At 40.9% G+C, this 20,000-nt stretch overlaps 1 protein-coding gene across 1 annotated transcript in view; it reads right to left on the bottom strand.

Moving 5' to 3' along the window:
* Positions 1 to 20,000, bottom strand: part of LOC143021915 (uncharacterized) — a 1,014,474-nt gene that overhangs the window by 963,776 nt on the left and 30,698 nt on the right. The window lies entirely within an intron of this gene.

Genomic DNA, 20,000 nt, shown 5'->3' with positions numbered 1-20,000 from the left:
CACACACGTACACACACATACATACGTACACACTCACACACCTACAGCCACCAACCCGCAATAAACACAAGTGCCAAGACTGACTCGACGTCTATCAGCGACATTTCCTCCAGATTTCGGTCGTGAGACTTGGAGATGTTTTTCGAGAAGAGAGTCTCCAGGTCCTTAGGTCTTCGTCAGCGGTCTTCCTGGACTTGTAGCACCCTCCACGTCTCACAGAATCACCCCCCGTGACACATTCCCTCCAAAGGAAAGATGTCTCTTCCTTTCATTACGATACCTTGGCTTCGGGGAGGACGTGACCGTAACAAAACGAAACGGGGGAAGGGAAGTGGAAACTCGTTCACGGGGCGAAGTATTCGGGAGGGAAGCGACGACCCCAAAATAGCGCCGAAGTCTGCTGGGCCAACGGCACGTCCGCACGCGCGCGCGCGCGCGAATCAGCGTCAGGAGCTGCCCGCGGATGGCAGGCAAATGGACATTGTAGAACACAAACGCAGAAGTTTGGCCTTATGAGGCAGTGGAAGGGAAGTTGAGGAAAAGGAAGAGAAAAAAAAAAAAGAGAACGAGAAGGAGAAAGAGGAGGAAGAAGAAATGGAGGATGAGGAAAATGGTGATGAGATGAGGAGGATGAAGGTGAGGATAAAAGATAGGAGGAAGAGGACGAAGAAGAAATGGAGGATGAGAAAAATGGTGATGAGAAGGAGGAGGAGGATGAAGGAGGGTCGAGGAGGAAGAAGAAATGGAGGATAACGAAAATGATGAGGATGAAGGTGAGGATATAGAATAGGAGGAAGAGGAGGAGGAGGAAATGGAGGAGGAGGAAAATGATGAGGATGAGAAGGAGGATGAAAAAGAGGATGAAAAGAGGAAGAAAAAGAGGAAGAAAAAGAGAAGTATAACTAGAAGAGGACCTATTGAGAAGTTGTATGAGGAGTATGAGGAAGAAAAAGAGATGAAGAGGACAAAAGATGAAGAGGAAAAAGATGAGAAAAAGAAGAACGAGGAGGAGATGGAGGAGGAAAAGGAGGAGAAGGCGGATCGGACAGAAAACAGAAAAAAGAAGAGGAAGAAAAGAAAAAGAAAGGGAAATGGAAGAGTCAGGGAGACAAGAAAGGGAGAGGAAAAGGAGAAGAACGATGATGAGGAATAGGAGAAGGAGGAAGAGGAGTAGAAAAAGGAGGAGGAGGAGGAGTAAAAGGAGGAGAAGGAGGAGGAGGAAAAGGAGTAGGAGGAGGAGGAGGAGGAGGAGGAGAAGAAGGAGGAGGAGGAGAAGGAGGAAGAGGAGGAGGCATAGGAGAAGAACGATGATGATGAGGAGGAGGAAGAGAAGGAGAAGAACGATTATGATGATGAGGAGGAGGAGGAGGGGAGGAAGAGGAGGAGAAGGAGGATGATGAGGAGGAGGAGAAGCAGGAGGAGGAGAAGGAGGAGGAGGAGAAGGAGGAGGAGGAGGAGAAGGAGGGAGAAAAGGAGTAGGAGGAGGAGGAGGAATAGAAGGAGGAGGAGGAGGAGGCATAGGAGAAGGGGGGGGGGGAAGCTAGAAGTACTGACGATACAGACCAAATGACGCAACCGTGGTTATACTCGTATATCGACGACCTCTGCTGCTATGCTGCCCTAACACTTGGCAATGCTCTTGTGAAGACATTTACTGTATGTCAAGCTAAATCAGGACTAGGTTGTCATATAATGTTTATGTATATGTGTGTATGTTATATATATATATATATATATATATATATATATATATATACATATATATATATACATATATAGTATATATATACATATATATATAATATATATATATATACATATATAGTATATATATATACATATATATATATAATATATATATATACATATATATACATATATATATACATATGTATACATATATATATATACAAATATATATATATATATGTATATATATATATATATATATATAAACACTAAAATATAGAAGTGAAAATGAAGCAAATGCAAAAGCAAAAAAAGGAGAAAGAGCTTGGAGTGTTGGTAATGGTTTAACAGTTATCGAAAGTATAAAACGTACCAAAAAGACTACAAAGGAAGCTCATTCGTTACTGGTAAAAAAAAAAGAGAAAGAGAGAGAGAGAGAGAGAGAGAGAGAGAGAGAGAGAGAGAGAGAGAGAACGAGAGAGAGAGAGAGAGAGAGGGGGAGGGGAGAAGGAAGATTCAAAGAACGGCTTAGTTGACAAAACATACAATGAAACCCTAAGTGTATTAGACCTGTTAACATTATAACCAGAAAGAGAAAGAGAATATGAAAGCCGTGTAAAGAACAATCGAAAGAGGCGAACATGAATGTAAAGAAGACTTCTTAATATGGTAAAGAAGGAAAAAAAGAGGACGCGGATTGGATTTGAAAGTGTTTAAAAAAATATTAAGAAATGCAGCTTTTCGCACAAATAATCTGATTTGTGGAGATTTATGAAACGTAACAGTCAGACAATCCAAGTGAATCTAGAACAGAGTAATGAACAGAGGAAGAACAAGACGGGGCCCCGCGCGTATTACCCTCAACAACACGACTCATGGCGTAGTTGGTAGAGTTCCCGACTGCCACTACGGTGGACCGGGTTCGAATCCCTCCCAGGGCTGAAATAATTTCATTATCGCTGCGCAGTAAGTCGTTACTCCAACTCTCGTGGGTGGGGAGTTGGGACTTGTGTGTGCGTGTAAGGTCACAGCATTACCCATAGACCGGTCATATATGAGTTCTGAGCTCTCTTCCGGAAGGGAAATAGCTGTCGGTCGCGAGTCCAACACGTGATCCAAGACCATGGGGAATCACACATGCACGCGGAGAGGTACAAATGCACGCACAGCAGGAAAGAACAATGAAGATGAAAGAAAAAAGAATGGAGGTGGAAGGGACGGTAAAGATTGAATTGGATAAAGGAAAGGAAGAACAAGGAAGACTTAGAAAGAAGGATGTTACTGGACAGTGACAAGAACCGGAGGAGTGAGGAAGTGTAGTGTTTGTGGTTTTAACAATGATATTAACACAGCTGGCAGTGTTGCCCGGTAATGTTGAAAGTGTTGGTGGTAGAGATAATATTATATACGTGGGATTGATACTAGTGTTGGTGTAAATGGTGGTAGAGATGGTGGTGATGGTAATACCATATATGGTGGTGGCAGAAGTTCAGCTGGTGGTGGTAATGTTGGCAAAGACAAGTGTTAATGGTGATAGCAGCTCGTGGTGATGGTGGAAGAGATGGTGGCGATAAAGAGAGGATAGATAGTTTCGGTGGTGTTAAACATCGTGGTGATAGAGATGGAGGTAGTAGCTGTTAGAAAGAATGTGGTGATATTACACATGGTGATATTCGTGATGACGTCAGTGGTGATGGTGTTAGTGTTGGTGGCGGTGGTAGTGGTGGTGGGATCGTGATGGTGGTAGAAGTGGTGATACAGAGAGTGGTGGTGGTTATGTTATAACTGGTGATAGTAAAAGTGGTGTAAATAGCACCTGTAGATATAGTAGTAGAGGACAGTGGTACAAGAGTTTGTGATGGTCGGAGATGTTATGGTTCAACTTGAGGTAAAGATAGAGACGGGACCGAAGAAGAAGTGAGTGAGAGGAGGCGGGTGGGTGGGTGGGAGGGGTGAAGGGAGGGAGGAAGGGAGGGTAACAGGGGTTGTTGGGTGGGTGAAGGGAGGGAGGGAGTGGAGGAAGAGGGGGAAGGTGGGTGGGTGGAGGAAGGGAGTGGAGGAAGAGGGGGAGGGTGGGTGGGTGGAGGGAGGGAGGGAGAGGGGGAGGGTGGGTGGGTGGTGGTAGGGAGGGAGGGAGGGAGAGGGGGAGGGTGGGTGGTTTGGTGGGAGGGAGTGAGGGAGGGAGAGAGGGGGGAGAGGGGAGGGTGGGTGGGTGGGTGGAGGGAGGGAGAGAGGGAAGGAGGGAGAGGGGGAGGGAGTGAGGGAGAGGAGGGAGTGGAGGAAGAGGGGGAGGGATGGAGGGAGTGGAGTGAGTGGAGTGAGTGGAGGGAGGGAGTGAGTGTTGTTGCCACACTGAAGCTCATCTGCCGTGAATGGGCCGTTCGTGAATTTTTTTTTTTTTTTTTTCTCCCTCGAGTATTGTTAAAGTCGAGGGGACACGATGGCCCCACACAGACGAAGTGGCGTCCCGTCAGCTTCATTGTTGAATTTCTACGCGCCCATGCTGACAACTAATTTACATTCGTATGTATGTTATAATTATTGTATACATACACACACACACACACACACACACACACACACACATATATATATATATATATATATATATGTATGTATGTATACACGTATAATCGTGAAGATCTGGAGTCTAGGATCCACACCGGGAAGAAAGTAAAGCACCAACTTTGATGTGAAGGATTCATTAAACCCGACGTTTCAATTCCCGTCCTGGAATTTTCTTTATTGTATGTAACCCATTATATCCCCTGAAGACGATTCCTGGACGGGAATCGAAACGTCAGTCTTTATCAATCCTTCAAATTGAGTCTGGTGCTTTACTCTCTCTTTCCCGATATATATAAATATATATATATATATATATATATATATATATATATATATATATATATATATATATACATACATACATATATAAATACATATATATATACACATATACATATATATATATATATTATATAGACACACGCATACATGTATGTTTGTATGCACATACATCAAAAAGAGGTAAGGATTTCAGTCTGACAGTAAAGACAACACAAATATAGTATGAATATGGGCCATTTGTTTAGTAAGATTTTTGGACATGTTTGTGACAATAATCATATATTCCCTAATGATGTCAAAATAGACAACATAGTTTGGACTGTATTTCTAATTTCCCAGGGGTTTCGAAAAATGTATTTACATGTGTGTATATATGCACACACACACACACACACACACACACACACACACACACACATATATACATATATATATGTATATATATATATATATATATATATATATATCGCAGAAGAAATAACATGAACGTGTTATTCTAATTATGCCGAAAAACCACAATGAAAATAACAGAAATGAGACCGAGTGGTCGGTCTCATTTCTGTTATTTTCATTGTTTTTTTCGGCATATATATATATATATATATATATATATATACATATATATATGTATATATATATATATATATATTGTCGTTGCTACTACTTTAGCCGTTGTTGTTGTTGTTGCTACTGCTGCTGATGTTCTTTCCTATACAACTCCGTTCTTCTCTCCTTTTCCCTTCCTCTGAATCAACTAAAATCTCCCTACATTCGCTTCTCCTCTTTTATTCAACTCTTCGCTTACATTTCTCCCGTCCCTCCTTTTCTCTTTCCTGTTTTCTCTCCTTTCCTCACTTATTCTTTCTCTCCATCTTTCTTTTTCTCCTCTTCTCAGCCCCTCCTCTCCCCATCTCCCTCTCACTCTCTGTCTGTCTCTCTCTGTCTCTCTTTCTCTCTGACTCTGACTCTCTCTCTCTCTCTCTCTCTCTCTCTCTCAGTTCTCCTTGTTCCATCCTGGTGTTTTCTCATTTCTTCTTCTCTAACTCTATTTCTCCTATACTTCTTCAGACTTTCTAACAACTTTTCCCTTCTTGGTCTACTTCTTAGTCACTTCGGAAACACCGCCTTCGCAGACGCCGAGAAGATGTCAAGGGCAGAGTCACCGCCTCGGGCCGATATCATCACATAACTCTTATGCGGCGCTGTCAGTAACATCCCTTAAGCCACTATCTTGTGCCTAAGGGCGCTTGCGCGCACAGTCTGTACACGTCCTACTAGTCACACAACACAGTCACATCACATTTACATCACAGTCCAACCAGGTAGACCGGTCACACTACGGCCATAACACGACATCACACCCACATCACAGTCACATCACATCTACATAACACTTACACAACATTCACCTCATAGTTACGCCATAGTCACAGTAGCGTTTTGTACTTCTGTGATGGTGATTTCACAAAGCTCAATCACCAAATCATCTCGTGTGGTGTTTTCTAATAATCATCATATTCACTCAAGTATTCTTGTTTGTTGGTGTCTTTCATCACAGCCTTATGATGATGGTGCATAATTCAATATTAATACAACTACAGACGGCATAAAATCTAAGACAGTGGTTCTTAAACTTGTTCAGCGTCGATACTCCAAAGCCAACTTCAAGTCAACCTGATAACCCCTCTACAATAGTAGCCTACTGTTCCCGACATTTGACTTTTAATTTACTTAAAGAGAGAGAGAGAGAGAGAGAGAGAGAGAGAGAGAGAGAGAGAGAGAGAGAGAACAGGATGGCTATGAACAAACATCTGAATTCTAAGGACTTTTTATTTTCATTTTCAGTAGATAAATTAATAAAACACAATCCTTACACAAGACTATTAATTCAGTATTTTCCAGGATACTTTTTTATATGCCCCTAAGAACAGCGTTCAATAACCCCCTGGGGGCATTGAGGTACTACTTTAAGGACACCTGGTCTAAGATACGTTCGAACTTACGACACCATAGCTCGCAACATCGTAACTCGCGCCACAACATTGTAACTTCTAACAACGTTCAACTTATAACGTTAGGATTGTATGACGAAAGGCAAATTTTTTATCAACGTCGATAAAATTTGCATCGCGCAGAATACTCTAAGGGCCCAATCACACCAAGCTTACGACCTGTTTCCGACCACCGGCAACCAGTTGTCACCGACCAGTTGCAGGTAGTCTTTAGAAGTCGCTGATAGTCGGTTATAACATAGATAAATAGATAGATCGATAGAGATAGACAGATAGATATATTACAACATACACTGAATAGTCCCCAGTACACAGATTTTCATCTTATCAACCACATTAACTTTTTCCATTTCAATTCCTTGCACAGGTTTTGTGTCGCCGATCGATCGCTTGATTTTCGGTCGAAGGCGGTCGGAAACAGGTCGTAAGATTAGTGTGACTGGAACTTTAGGAAGAAAAACGCACTGGGTTTGACGTCATCACTCGTCCTTGCTGGAACAAGACACCTTTGTCGATTCGGGAGAATTTCTCGGTTGCAAACTACATCCACCTTGTCACAACTACTCTAAGATTGTAACATCCTCCTCGGTCTGAATCAATATTTTTTTTCACCGTTTTTAATTCCCTTCTCACACTTCTTTTCTCTTTATTTGCTATCACCATCTTTCTTTCCTCCCCTTCATTCCTCCCTCTCCTCCTCCCTCACCCACTCACCATTCCTCACTCCTTATCCTCCCTTGTTTTCCTCCTTTCTTCTCTTACCCTCTTACTCTTTCCTTCTTCCCTTCCTCTTCTCCAATCTCAGTTCTTTCTTCTTTTTTCGTTCCTTCTCGCCCTCTTGCGACCATCATTTCCTATCTCCCCCGTCCCTCCTCACTCCTTCGTATGTCTAGCCAGCGTCCCCATCAGCTTCAAGAATCTCACCGTCCCCTCAAAAAATAGATAAATAAATAAAAAAATAAAAAAATATATATATATGTATATATATATAATATATATATATATGTATATATATATATATATATATATATATATATATATATAATTATTATTATTATTATAAAAATAAATAAATAAAATAAATAAATAATTAAATAAAAATAAAATAAATAAAATAAAATAATTAATAAATAAATAAATAAAATAAAAATAAATAAATCAATAAATAGATAGATAAATAAATAACAAAATAAATAGAATAAACGTAGATGGGAGGAATAGGGTGGGAGGTATGTAACGGCATGCTCCGCCTTTGTAAAACGGGAGGGAGGGAGGAGGAGGAGACTGTAATCACCACATATCGTGATGTCATTTTGTCACCACAAACATGTAGACAACACCACCATAACAAATGGCAGCACAATGTGTACATTAACAATCACTACTGCTACTCACTAACATCACTTTTATTAGGACCCTTCGTGCTAGCAACATCACTATATCATCACTAACTTCATCAACAATTCATAGACACTAACAACACTATCACTATTATCGCACGAAATAATCATCACTTTTATTAAAACTGTTCATGGAGTGACATCACCTCTATTAGCCAAGAACATCACCACAATCTACACTAAAGAACACCATTCACATCACAATCTATACTAAAAATAACACCATTCACATCACAATCTACACTAAAAATAACACCACATTAGAATCTACACTAAAAATAACACCATTCACATCACAATCTACTATAAAAATAACATCATTCACATCACAATCTGCACTAAAAATAACACCATTCACATCACAATCTACACTAAAAATAGCACCATTCATATTAAAATCTACACTAAAAATAACACAATTCACATAATAACTATTACATTCTAATAAAATCGCCACAAGTAACGTCATCATTTTTGTTGACATCATCAAAGCTAGTGGCAGCACTATCATAATTTACTGATAATACCACAATTAACTTCGTTGATTGTAACACAATATACACAAGCAACACTACATTAAGTGATAGTGGATAGTACCAATAATAGTAGTAACACCACTATTACTAATAAGATCACCATTCCCTTTCCTATCAATTTAACTTAATAACACTAACAATATTACTAAAACTAGTTGCTAACACGAAAACATCACTACCACAAACCACGAACACTAAATCTATTACCTTTCACATTACAAGCCATGATCCCTTACATCGTCACTTTCGCCATCTCCAACAATAACAATATATCCCCTACAATCACCAACACTCACTCATCTTAACAAGGCACTCAGGACAACACCATCACCATCAATCTCCATCACAATTCGCACCAGCCCGCACTGCTCCAGGTAACAATCAAGACCCTCTGTATTCAACAAGTCAGCAACCACACTCCACCACACTAGGCTTCAGCCCCCCACACTTTGCCACACGCTAACTCCATCTCCTACTTCAGGTGCTATCAGCCAACAGCCACGTGTATCAGGCAAGCAGGGGGAGAGAAGAGGGAAGAAGAAGAGGGAGGAGGAAGGGAAGGGAGGGACGGAAGGGAGGGAAAGGGAGGAAAGGGAGAGAAGAGGGAAGAAGAGGGGGGAAGGAAGGGAAGGGAGGAAAGAGAGAGAAGAGGGAGGAGGAAGATGAGGGAGGAGGAAGGGGAGGGAGGAGGAAGGGGAGGGAGGAGGAAGGGGAGGGAGGGAAGAGGGAAGAAGAAGAGGGAGGAGGAAGGGAAGGGAGGGACGGAAGGGAGGGGAAGGGATGAAAGGGAGAGGAGAGGGAAGAAGAAGAGGGAGGAGGAAGGGAAGGGAGGACCGGAAGGGAGGGGAAGGGATGAAAGGGAGAGGAGAGGGAAGAAAAAGAGGGAGGAGGAAGGGAAGGGAGGGACGGAAGGGAGGGGAAGGGAGGAAAGGGAGGGAAGAGGGAAGAAAAAGAGGAAGGAGGAAGGGAGAGGAGGGACGGAAGGGAGGGGAAGGGAGGAAATGGAGAGAGGAGGGAAGAAGAAGAGGGAGGAGGAAGGGAAGGGAGGGACGGAAGGGAGGGGAAGGGAGGGACGGAAGGGAGGGGAAGGGAGGAAAGGAAGAGAAGAGGGAAGAAGAAGAGGGAGGAGGAAGGGAAGGGAGGGATGGAAGGGAGGGGAAGGGAGGAAAGGGAGGGGAAGGGAGGAAAGGGAGAGGAAGGGGAAGAAGAAAAGGGAGGAGAAAGGGAGGGGAAGGGAGGAAAGGGAGAGAAGGGGGAAGAAGAAGAGGGAGGAGGAAGGGAAGAAAGGGAAGGGAAAGGAAAGGGAAAGGGAGGAATGGGAGGGAAGGGAAGGGAGGGATGGAAGGGAGGGGAAGGAAGGAAAGGGAGAGGAAGGGGAAGAAGAAAAGGGAGGAGAAAGGGAGGGGAAGGGAGGAAAGGGAGAGAAGGGGGAAGAAGAAGAGGGAGGAGGAAGGGAGGAAAGGGAAGGGAAAGGAGAGGGAAAGGGAGGAATGGGAGGGAAGGGAAGGGAAAGGGAGGAAAGGAAGGAAAGGGAGAGGAGGGAAGGAAGGGAGGAAAGGGAGAGAAGAGGGAAGAAGAGGGAAGAAGAGGGAGGAGGAAGAGAGGAAAGGGAAGGGGAAGGGAAGGGGAAGGGAAGGGGAAGGGAGGAATGCGAGGGAAGGGAAAGGGAGGAAAGGAAGGAAAGGGAGGGGAGGGACAGAAGGGAGGGGAGGGACGGAAGAGAGGGGAGGGACGGAGGGGAGGGGAAGTGAGGAAAGGGAGGGAAGAGAAGGGGAAGGGAGGAAGAAGGAAGGAAAGACTAAACGATTAAGGGGATGGAGAGAAATAGGGAAGGGTGAAAGAAGGAAAGAACAAAGGGAGGAAAGGGAGGAAGAAGGAAGGTAAGACTGAACGATTAAGGGGATGGAGAGAAATAGGGAAGGGTGAAAGAAGGGAAGAACAAAGGGAGGAAAGGGAGGAAGAAGGAAGGAAAGGCTGAACGATTAAGGGGATGGAGAGAAATAGGGAAGGGTGAAAGAAAGGAAGGAAGGAAGGAAGGAACAAAACGAATGCCTGGAGAGAAGGAAGAAGAAAGAAGGAGTTAAAGGGGACAAGAATAAAAAGAGAAGAATAAAAGAATAATTACAGAAATTAGTGAGTGAATACGAAAGAGCATGGGTGAGCAAGAGAGAGTGTGAGCTTATGTATCATTGATTGAACGAGTGAGTGAGTGAGTGCATGAAATAGGATGAATGTTGAGAGTGTAGAAAAGGAGGGAAGAAAAAATAAAGATTGAAGGAAGGAAGGAAGGAAGGAAGGAAGGAAGGAAGGAAAGAAGGAAGGACGGAAGGAAGGAAGAAAGGAAGGAAGGAAGGAAAGAAGGAAAGAAGAAAGGAAGGAAAGAAGGAAGGAAAGAAGGAAAAAAGGAAGGAAAAAGGAAGGAAGGAGGGGAGGAAGGGAGGAAGGAAGAACGGAAGGAAGGAAGGAAGGAAGGAAGGACGGAAGAAAAGAAGGAAGGACGGAAGGAAGGAAGGAAGAAAGGAAGGACGGAAGAAAAGAAGGAAGGACGGAAGGAAGGAAGGAAGGAAGGAAGGAGCGAGGGAAGGACGGAAGGAGAGAGAGAAGGACGGAAGGAAGGAAGGAAGATAAGATGAAAATATATCAGCTAGATGGAGAACGAGACGAGGATTAGCCCTAACGCACTTAGTGATACTTGTCACTATATTCTGGTTGCCTCCAGGTGATTTTATTCAACTCCATGGCACCACCGTTATTGTAAAGGAATCCGAGTTTAGCCCCTAACTCCCTTAAGCCTTAATCCTATTGTGTGTTTGGCTATTCTCCGATTGTTCCGGAGCCGCCAGTTCGTCGTATCTATTTCCGTGGCTCGTAGGAAACTATGAGAAAGGAAGAAGGAAGAAGAAGAGAAGGCGCGTACTAAGATGAGTGACAGAAAACGGAGGATGTTTGGTTGAGAAGTTGGATGGATGGGGAAGGGAAGAGAGGAGAGGGAAGATGAAGGTAGGGTAGGGGAGGTGAGGCGAGGATAGAGTAGGGGAGGGAAGGATAGGAGAGAGGGTAAAAGTGAGGGAAAGGGAAGGACGGAAGGAGAGGAGAGGAGAGGAGAGGAGAGAGAGAGAGATAAATAGATATATAGAAAAATATAGATAAATAGAAAGACAAATAGATAGACAAATAGATAGACATAGATATAGATGGATAGATAGAGATAGAGATAGATATAGAGATAGACAGAGATAGAGAAAGAGAGCGAGAGAACTGGGAAGAAGGAGAAAGACATCACGTGTAATTGCAAGTGGAACTACGGCTAAAGTTGGAAGAAGCGATTATTATTGTTTAAATAGTTTCTAAACTGTTTACGTCTGCCATAATACGACTCTTGTAATGACTCTGCTCCCTTCCAACTAACTTGACAGAACAATTAGAGATGAACTCCTTCACAGATTTTATTCTGTTGAAACCCAGACGACTTTATTCAGCTGAGAGTGTTACAGATATATAGAACTTTATTCTAGTAAAGATAAAAATGATTAATAAGATAAGTCTATGTTCACCTCGTTCTTATCGGTTAGAAAATTTCTTTTAATTTCTTTAGCATTTGTCTATTCTATTCATCTCCTTGTAGTCAAGGAATTGTCTTACAATCACTACAATCTTACATTCATGCAAAGAGACGCCCTTTGGAAAAAAATAAATAAAAAAATCTTGATAAAACCAAATGGGTTTAGTTGCTTCACATATCAATTCCATCAGCCACCACTTGATTTTACCAACTCAGTATGTTACAATGTTAGAATAGGTTACTACGGGAAAGAACGTTGATAGATGACCTTTCTGTTTAGACTGAAGTCGAATGAAAAATGAACAAATACTCAAACAATCTCCTTAATCTCATTAAAGACATTGACAGATTGGGAAAAGTACAACGCCGAGCCACAAAACCGATTCCAAATATCAAAAATAAATCATACGAAAATCGACTAAAACATATCTGTTTTCCCTAAAAAAGTGTAAACTCAGAAGTGACTTGATACAAGTCTAACATCCTAAAGGGAATTGACAACATCAAAAGTGACAAAATTTTCACATTGAATGAGAATCCGACAAGAAATAATGGTGTCAAACTTTCAGGAAATATATTTAATTTGGAAGTGGGTAGAAATGACTTCGCCAACCGTGTAGTTAATGAATGGAATAAACTTCCTGCAGGGACATTGCAATGTAGTTTAGTTCAAAGGTTTAAGATTGGTATAGAGAAACACATAAGCAAGATACGGTAAAGCCTGCCATTTATTTTGTATTGTTTATTTGTTTATCATTATTTACTTGATTATCATTTATTATCATTTATCTGTCAATTTATCATTATTATTTACTATTCACCTGTTTCTTTATTATTTAACTTTACATATTTATTCATTCAATTTATCATTATTTATATTAGTCATTTTTATTCATTTATCTATTTATCATTATTATAATTTTTTTTGCATCCGACCTATTTATGGACCAAAAGGTCTCCTGTCGGCATGTTCCTCCTTTGTAATCCTTTATAAATAGATCAAACAGAATAATGATAACAATAATGATATAACCAACTGAGAAACACTGTATCATTTCCTTAGGCGTTCATTCAAATACATATTTCAAAACTTTGAACTTTAAAGGTTAAATCCTGTCTCGAGCGTGGAAAGGTCTTAGATGTCTAACTGTCGCCAGGCGATTTTATTCGTTTGTTGGGGAGAGGGGGGGGACTCCCCACGACCCAGAAGGTTAAAGGTCTCTCCTAACTTGTTTATTGTGGAGCCGTCTTGTACATTTACTCTAGCTGCCGCCAGGCGATTTTATTCGTCTAAGGGGGAACCACCTCCCTCAACCCTCCCTACCCAAAAGTCTGAGGGAGATTTGGAAACTATCAGAGCTGGGCGCGTTCCTCGGTGCGTTCCGCTTTAGTTTGGCCGCGGTTAGCGCTCCCAAACTATTAAAGCTTAAGAGACAGGTTCATACCGAAATAAAAGTCCGGTAGGCACAGCTCTGGAAACTATACACCCGTTGTACAAAATTTTTATTCAGAAAACCTCGACCAAGTTTGCTTTGATTATGTAAATATGATGTTTTATATATATATATAATATATATATATATATTATATATATAATATATATATATATATACACATATATATACATATATATATACATATACATATATTATATATATATATACAGGGTATATATATATATATATATGTACATATATATATATATATATATATATATATATTAGTTCTGCCTTTTCAAAACCAAGTGACGTCACTAGCTAACAAGGTCTTAATAAAGAAGTGGAGGGGAGAGAGCCCTACTTGTTCCTTGACCTCATGAATTTTCAAGGATAACCTTAATGACTCTGAGGGTGACTTCCCCTACTCTGGCCTTTCCTACTTCCGCCAAACGCTTCCGCAGAACGACACCAAAAGGAGGTCAAGATAATAATAAAAATTGATGGTGTCTTTGTTATGGTAATGGCGCGTATACTGATGAGTTAAAAGTCGGATTCCATTCGGTGATGACAGTAACAAAAGAAATTGAGATTATTTTCTTATTGAGGTGTTTAGTGTTGGTATCTGGAGTTCGCGATGGCTGTTGACAGCTGTTGGAAAGATGGAGGTATAAGTTTTCAGGTTGGAAGCAATGTTGGCAAATGATTCTGCCAAGAGGAGCGTTGTTGGTAAATATTGTGTGTAGTGGTGGCAGCGTCTGGAGCCGGTGGTAAAACCTTGCGCGTTGACAAAAACTTTACCAACAGTTCTGCCAAAGATGTTGGTAATGTTGGACGCTTTAGTTGCGCTGTTTATTTTATATTATTTGTTTATTTGTTTGTTTATTATAATTTTCTTGATTTTTATTTATCATTGGTTATCTGTCAATTTATTATTATTTACTATTTACCTGTTTATTACTTAACTATACCTATAAACTTTTTTATTTTATTTATTATTATTTATATTATTATATTTCTTCTTTATTTTTCTATTACTTATCTATCATTATTATACTTTTTTCCGCATCCGACCTACTTATGGACCAAAAGGTCTCCTGTCGGCATGATCCTCTTTGGTAATCCCTTGTAAATTCATTAAACCCTTTCGGGTGATGACTTTCCTTAGGACGAATGAAAGAACCTGGAAACACCAATGTCATTTCGTGGGAATTTTCCCACAAATTTGTGTCTAAAAAATTTGCTAACAAGAGATGTTTTGTGAGCAAATTATATGTTGCAATGAACTTATTTGTATATATAATAATTCCTTCTTTCTGTGGGGAAAAATGTGGAAACCAGATTTCCTTGTGTGAATGTCGTGGGAAAAATTTCTTTCATTTGTGGTAACTGGCATAGATCACTTTGGCAACACTACCTGGAGGTAACTAGACCATACGACGCCATTTTGGAACGATATACAAACTATCACTGAAATAAAATTTTAGTCTTCTGGGATGTAGAAGCATTTTCCTTTAGTCGAATAAAAATATATGACCGTAGCAATAGCACATAGATCGATGTCACTTGAATACAAACTAATTCCATCAATTCAATAACAGAATTTCTAAACTGGGTTCTACGTATCTCCAAACTTTTGGATTCATCTTGACGGAAGCCCCCCTTCCTGACAGGGTTAGAAATATCTAGATTAATCCCTTCAGTCCGCTAAAGTACTTCAGAGGTCTCTGAAACCAAAGAACTGTCGGTGGTGTTCTTAAAAAAAATCCTTATATAAATCCTTGGAAGGGAAATATTTATAGGATTTTTTTTTTCAAGAATACCACTGTAAGATTCTTACGGTGGTATTTTTAAAAGCATTCTTTCCTTATATAAATCTCTCCCTTCCAAGAATTTATATAAGATTTTCACTATAAACCCAGTATCGGAGAAATAATAACGGAAGTACAGGGAAACTGTATATTTCGACTACTATCTGTAGTCCTCTTCAGCAGAATATATATAAGGAAATATTTAATTTTTAAAGAATATCACCGTGCATTTATTGGGGGTATTGTAAATGGAAGGGAAATATTTATATAATTTTTTTTTCTTTTTATAAGAATACCACCGTAAGATTCTTACGGTGGTATTCTTAAAAAAAATCCTTATATAAATCTTTCCCTTCCAAGGATTTATATAAGATTTATATAAGGAAAGACTTTTTTTCAAAGAATACCACCGTGTATTTTTGGGGGATATTGTAAATGGAAGGGAAATATCTATATGAGGATTTTTTTTTTAAGAATACCACCGTAAGATTCTTACGGCGTTATTCTTAAAAAAAAATCCTTATATAAATCTTTCCCTTCCAAGGATTTATATATATTTATATAAGGAAAGACTTGTTTTCAAAGAATACCACCGTGTATTTATTGGGGGTATTGTAAATGGAAGGGAAATATCTATATGAGGATTTTTTTTTTAAGAATACCACCGTAAGATTCTTACGGTGGTATTCTTAAAAAAAAAATATCCTTATATAAATCTTTCCCTTCCGAGGATTTATATAAGATTTATATAAGGAAATACTTTTTTTCTTTTAAGAAAACCACCGTGTATCTATTGGGGATATTGTAAATGAGCGTTGTGGACGTCGATGTTGGCGGAGTGGCGTGACGCGCAAAACGGGAGGTGATAGCCAGGCGCGCTACAGCAAATCGCAAAATTGCAAATCGCGCTATCGGCTATTGGCCCTCCGGCTATTGAAGCTGCTGATCACGAAGCTTCTGCTCTCAGTACAGTCCCACGCTTTGTTGATTTTGCTTTTATACAGTTGATCGAGCGGATTCCAGGATGAGGGAGGAGGTCTTCTTAGAGCTGGAGTCTGTCCTCACAAAATTGCCTGTCCCCAAATCAATGAAGAACGCCATTATATTAAGGGGCCTTTGGTGGTTCCCTGCACTGCAAACAGTTGACTTTGCTTTTATCCAGTTGATTTAGCAGATTCCAGAATGAGGGAAGAGATCTTATTAGAGCTGGAGTCTGTCCTCTCAAAATGGCTTGTCCTCAAATCAATGAAGAACGCCACAACAATAAGGGACCTTATGTGGTTCCCTGCATTGCAAACGATTGAGAAAGGAACATCATTTTCTATCAAGTACAAACTCCGAATTTGGAGATGGCCCGAGTAAAACAGATTCTCATCTTATCCATCTTCCCGCAATGAAGCTGTCATCAGAATTTCGACATTCGCTGAAGGTGCAGGAGGGATGAGGTATACGCGCTTCCACAATAGGAACGTGAATTAGCACATGCATAGGTGTGTACATGCTCACGCGTGCACACACACACACACACACACACACACACACACACACACACACACACACACACACACACACACACACACAGGGTCATTCCACATAGGTACATCTTCACATTTTTTTCATCCAAACAGATATTTCACTCGTTTATGTTGTTCACATAACCTCATGAAGCTCCCCCTGTAAAAATATATATTTTTCTTATAAATGTAGTCGACCCCTTTTTGCGTTGTGTGTGTGTGTGTGTGTGTGTGTGTGTGTGTGTGTGTGTGTGTGTGTGTGTGTGTGCGCGCGCGTACGTGCGTATGTGTGTGTGTGCGCGCGTGTGCATCTGGATGCATGTTTGTGTGTGTGGGATTGTGTATGTGTTTGTGACTGTATATATGTGATTTTCTCATAAGAGTGAAAATAATATTGAAAATGCAAAGAAAGACAAAGTGAAAATGTTTTTTTTTTATTCAAAACGGAAGCGGAACTAACGCAGAAATGCGTTTTTTCAGTGTGGATGTTCAGTGTATATATGGGTTACATTTCTTTGCAAATTGATAAAAACTCAGTGTATGTCTGTATGTGCGTCCGCTTTTTAACTTTACAACCAGTGCAGCTCCCTGGACATATTATACCATTTTGGAATCAGGCCAATGCCCAATGTTAAAAAAATATATATTTTTTTCGCAATACTGACTTAACTCAATGGGAACCATGAATTGACAGAATATGAATTTTCAAGAAACTCCTTAGAAACCCCGGCTCCTAAGGAACTCTGAGCTCATAGGAACTTTGGCTCCAAGGGAAATCCAGCCCCAAAGGAACTCCGGTCCCAAAGCACCCCAGTCCAACCCCCCCCCCCAAAAAAAAAAAAAAAAAAATCCCGGCCCCAAAAGACTTCTGGCCTTCTAAGGAATCCCGGGTCCAAAGGAACCCAGGGTCCAAAGGATCCCCGGTTCCTAAGGATCCCCGGCTTCTAAGGATCCCCGGCTCCAAAAGACCCCTGACCTTCTAATGAACCCCGGGTCCAAAGGATCCCCGGCTCCTTAGGAACCCCGTCTCCTAAGGAACCCCGTCTCCTAAGGAACCCCCGTCTCCTAAGGAGCCCCGGGTCCAAAGGATCCCCAGGTCCTAAGGAACTCCCGGCTCCTAAGGAACCCCAGCTGCTAAGGAACCCCAGTTCCTAAGGAACCCCGGCTCATAAAGAACCCCGGCTCCTAAGGATCCCTGAGTCCTAAATGTGTTACTTATTCTAATCATTTTTAGGTTATTATTGAAGGGCGAATGCTGATTTGCTTTGCACAGGAGATAGACAAATGTCCGCCCAAAGAGCGGCTTCATGGTTAGTTGACAAAAATATGAAGAAACAACATGAAATGTCATTTAGAAAGCATGATAAAGATAGAAATTGATTCGTTTGCGGACGATGTACTTCTGTAGAGACACAGTGAGAAAGAGTTGCAGCAGAGAATTCGGGGGAAAAAATGTACCAAAAGATAAAGTTAAATGTAAATGCTGGGAACGGGCGATGAAAATGGTAGAAAAAGAGGGACAAGGAAAAAATATATGTAAATAATGCCAAGCTAGATGGAGTGGTAGTTTTTTCAGATGTTAAGATGTAGATGTAGAGTCGGTCGTAGTAATGGAGCATAAAATTGAGCGAAGACTGATGAAGACAAGGTTGACAGACGGAACGCTCAAGGAATTCTGTGTATTTACCGAGTTCTATCTTATGGAAAGGGGAGCTATGCTCGTGGTGTCGCGTTTTTGTATCTCGCAGTGTCTAGTTTGCTCTTAAATTCGTGCCTAGTTTTTGCATACACTATTGTTTTGTCCGTTTTGTTCCAGATATCCACCACTCTATGTGGATTTTTTTTTTTTTTTTTTTTTTTAGTTCTCTTCTACAATTATTCCTTTCGAGTTTTTTTTTATTATGTACCCTTGTATTTCTCTTATCTTAATTTAGTAAGTCCTCTCTATCACAGCCTTGTGTGAAAGATGGAAACGTGGTGGCAATGGTGTGGAGGAAAGTGGAAGGAGATGTAGACGCCAACATCACCGTCACCGGATTGACGGTTGATGGACACTTGGTTTGACGAACGCTTGACCGTGCGGACGTTTCATCGACAGACGTGACATGGAACGGATAGATGGCCGATGGAAACTTGGCCGAACGAACACTTCACCAACAAACATTGCACGGAACATTCGTTAATGGATTAAAACATTTTAATTTCAATACAGTTCATAAACCTTCCTGAAGAGATAGATTGCGCACAACACAGGACTATTTAATTTGCGCTCGTGCTATTTCCTAGTTCAGATCGTCACTTTTACTCTTCTTAAATAAATTGCATGGATTTCATTTTCTGTTATTTTTCATCCTATCCCTTTCACTGTGGAAAGCAATTTGTAAGTCTTATTTTAGTTGCCATCAGGTGATCTAATTCAGCCGAGGAAATTTCCTGCAGGCCAATGGTTGATAAAATAGATAATTCAATTATACGTCCGTTTGAGAGCCAAAATTACATTGAAACCCACATCACAGAAATGGAGAGCGTGGAATAAATAGAGGAATGACACAGTGGCTGACAGGGAAACAAGAGAAAAATGGTAAGATGGTGAGACTTGAGGAAAAATATGTAAAAGAAGGAAGCTAAACATAACAGTGCTAAAAAGACTGATAAAAATAAGGAAAGGAGACAGGTTGGTGACAGCAATAAATGATTTTGAAATGAGAATAGAACTAAGTAGATGGAGGCAGTTAAAGAAACTGAGTATATCGTAAAAAAAAATTGAGATGACATATATTCATGTGGGGGGGGGCTGTTCTTCAGCCGAATAAATTCATCTGGCGGCAGACACATATAAATGAAACGATCATAACCGTTCATAAATGCATTCTCATAGTAAGCCTGCTCCTGACATACCCAATCTTACGTTCAATTATGTTACCAATCCGACACGTTCTTCATTAATCGGTCGATAGTCAATCCCGATTTCCAATCGCGTCTCGGCATCAGCAACGGGTTCTCTCCTGTGGCAGCCAATCTGCATACATATTAACTGCTGCCCTCACAGACCCCAAGCTGCCTTCAGACATTCTCGCGGCTACACGCAACATTTCTAATTGCTGCAGATTCTCTCAGGGTCTGCAGAAGTTCCTTGAAATTGCACTCTTCCTTGGGCTGCAGAAGCTCCCAGGGGTTGACATGGTCTCTG

This window comes from Oratosquilla oratoria, chromosome 43 (genome assembly GCF_046742065.1).
Source record: "Oratosquilla oratoria isolate Oo_2021 chromosome 43, ASM4674206v1, whole genome shotgun sequence".
NCBI lineage: Eukaryota > Metazoa > Arthropoda > Malacostraca > Stomatopoda > Squillidae > Oratosquilla > Oratosquilla oratoria.
The sequence above is the reverse complement of the archived record's forward strand: the minus strand, read 5'-3'. Positions and strand labels throughout refer to the sequence as shown.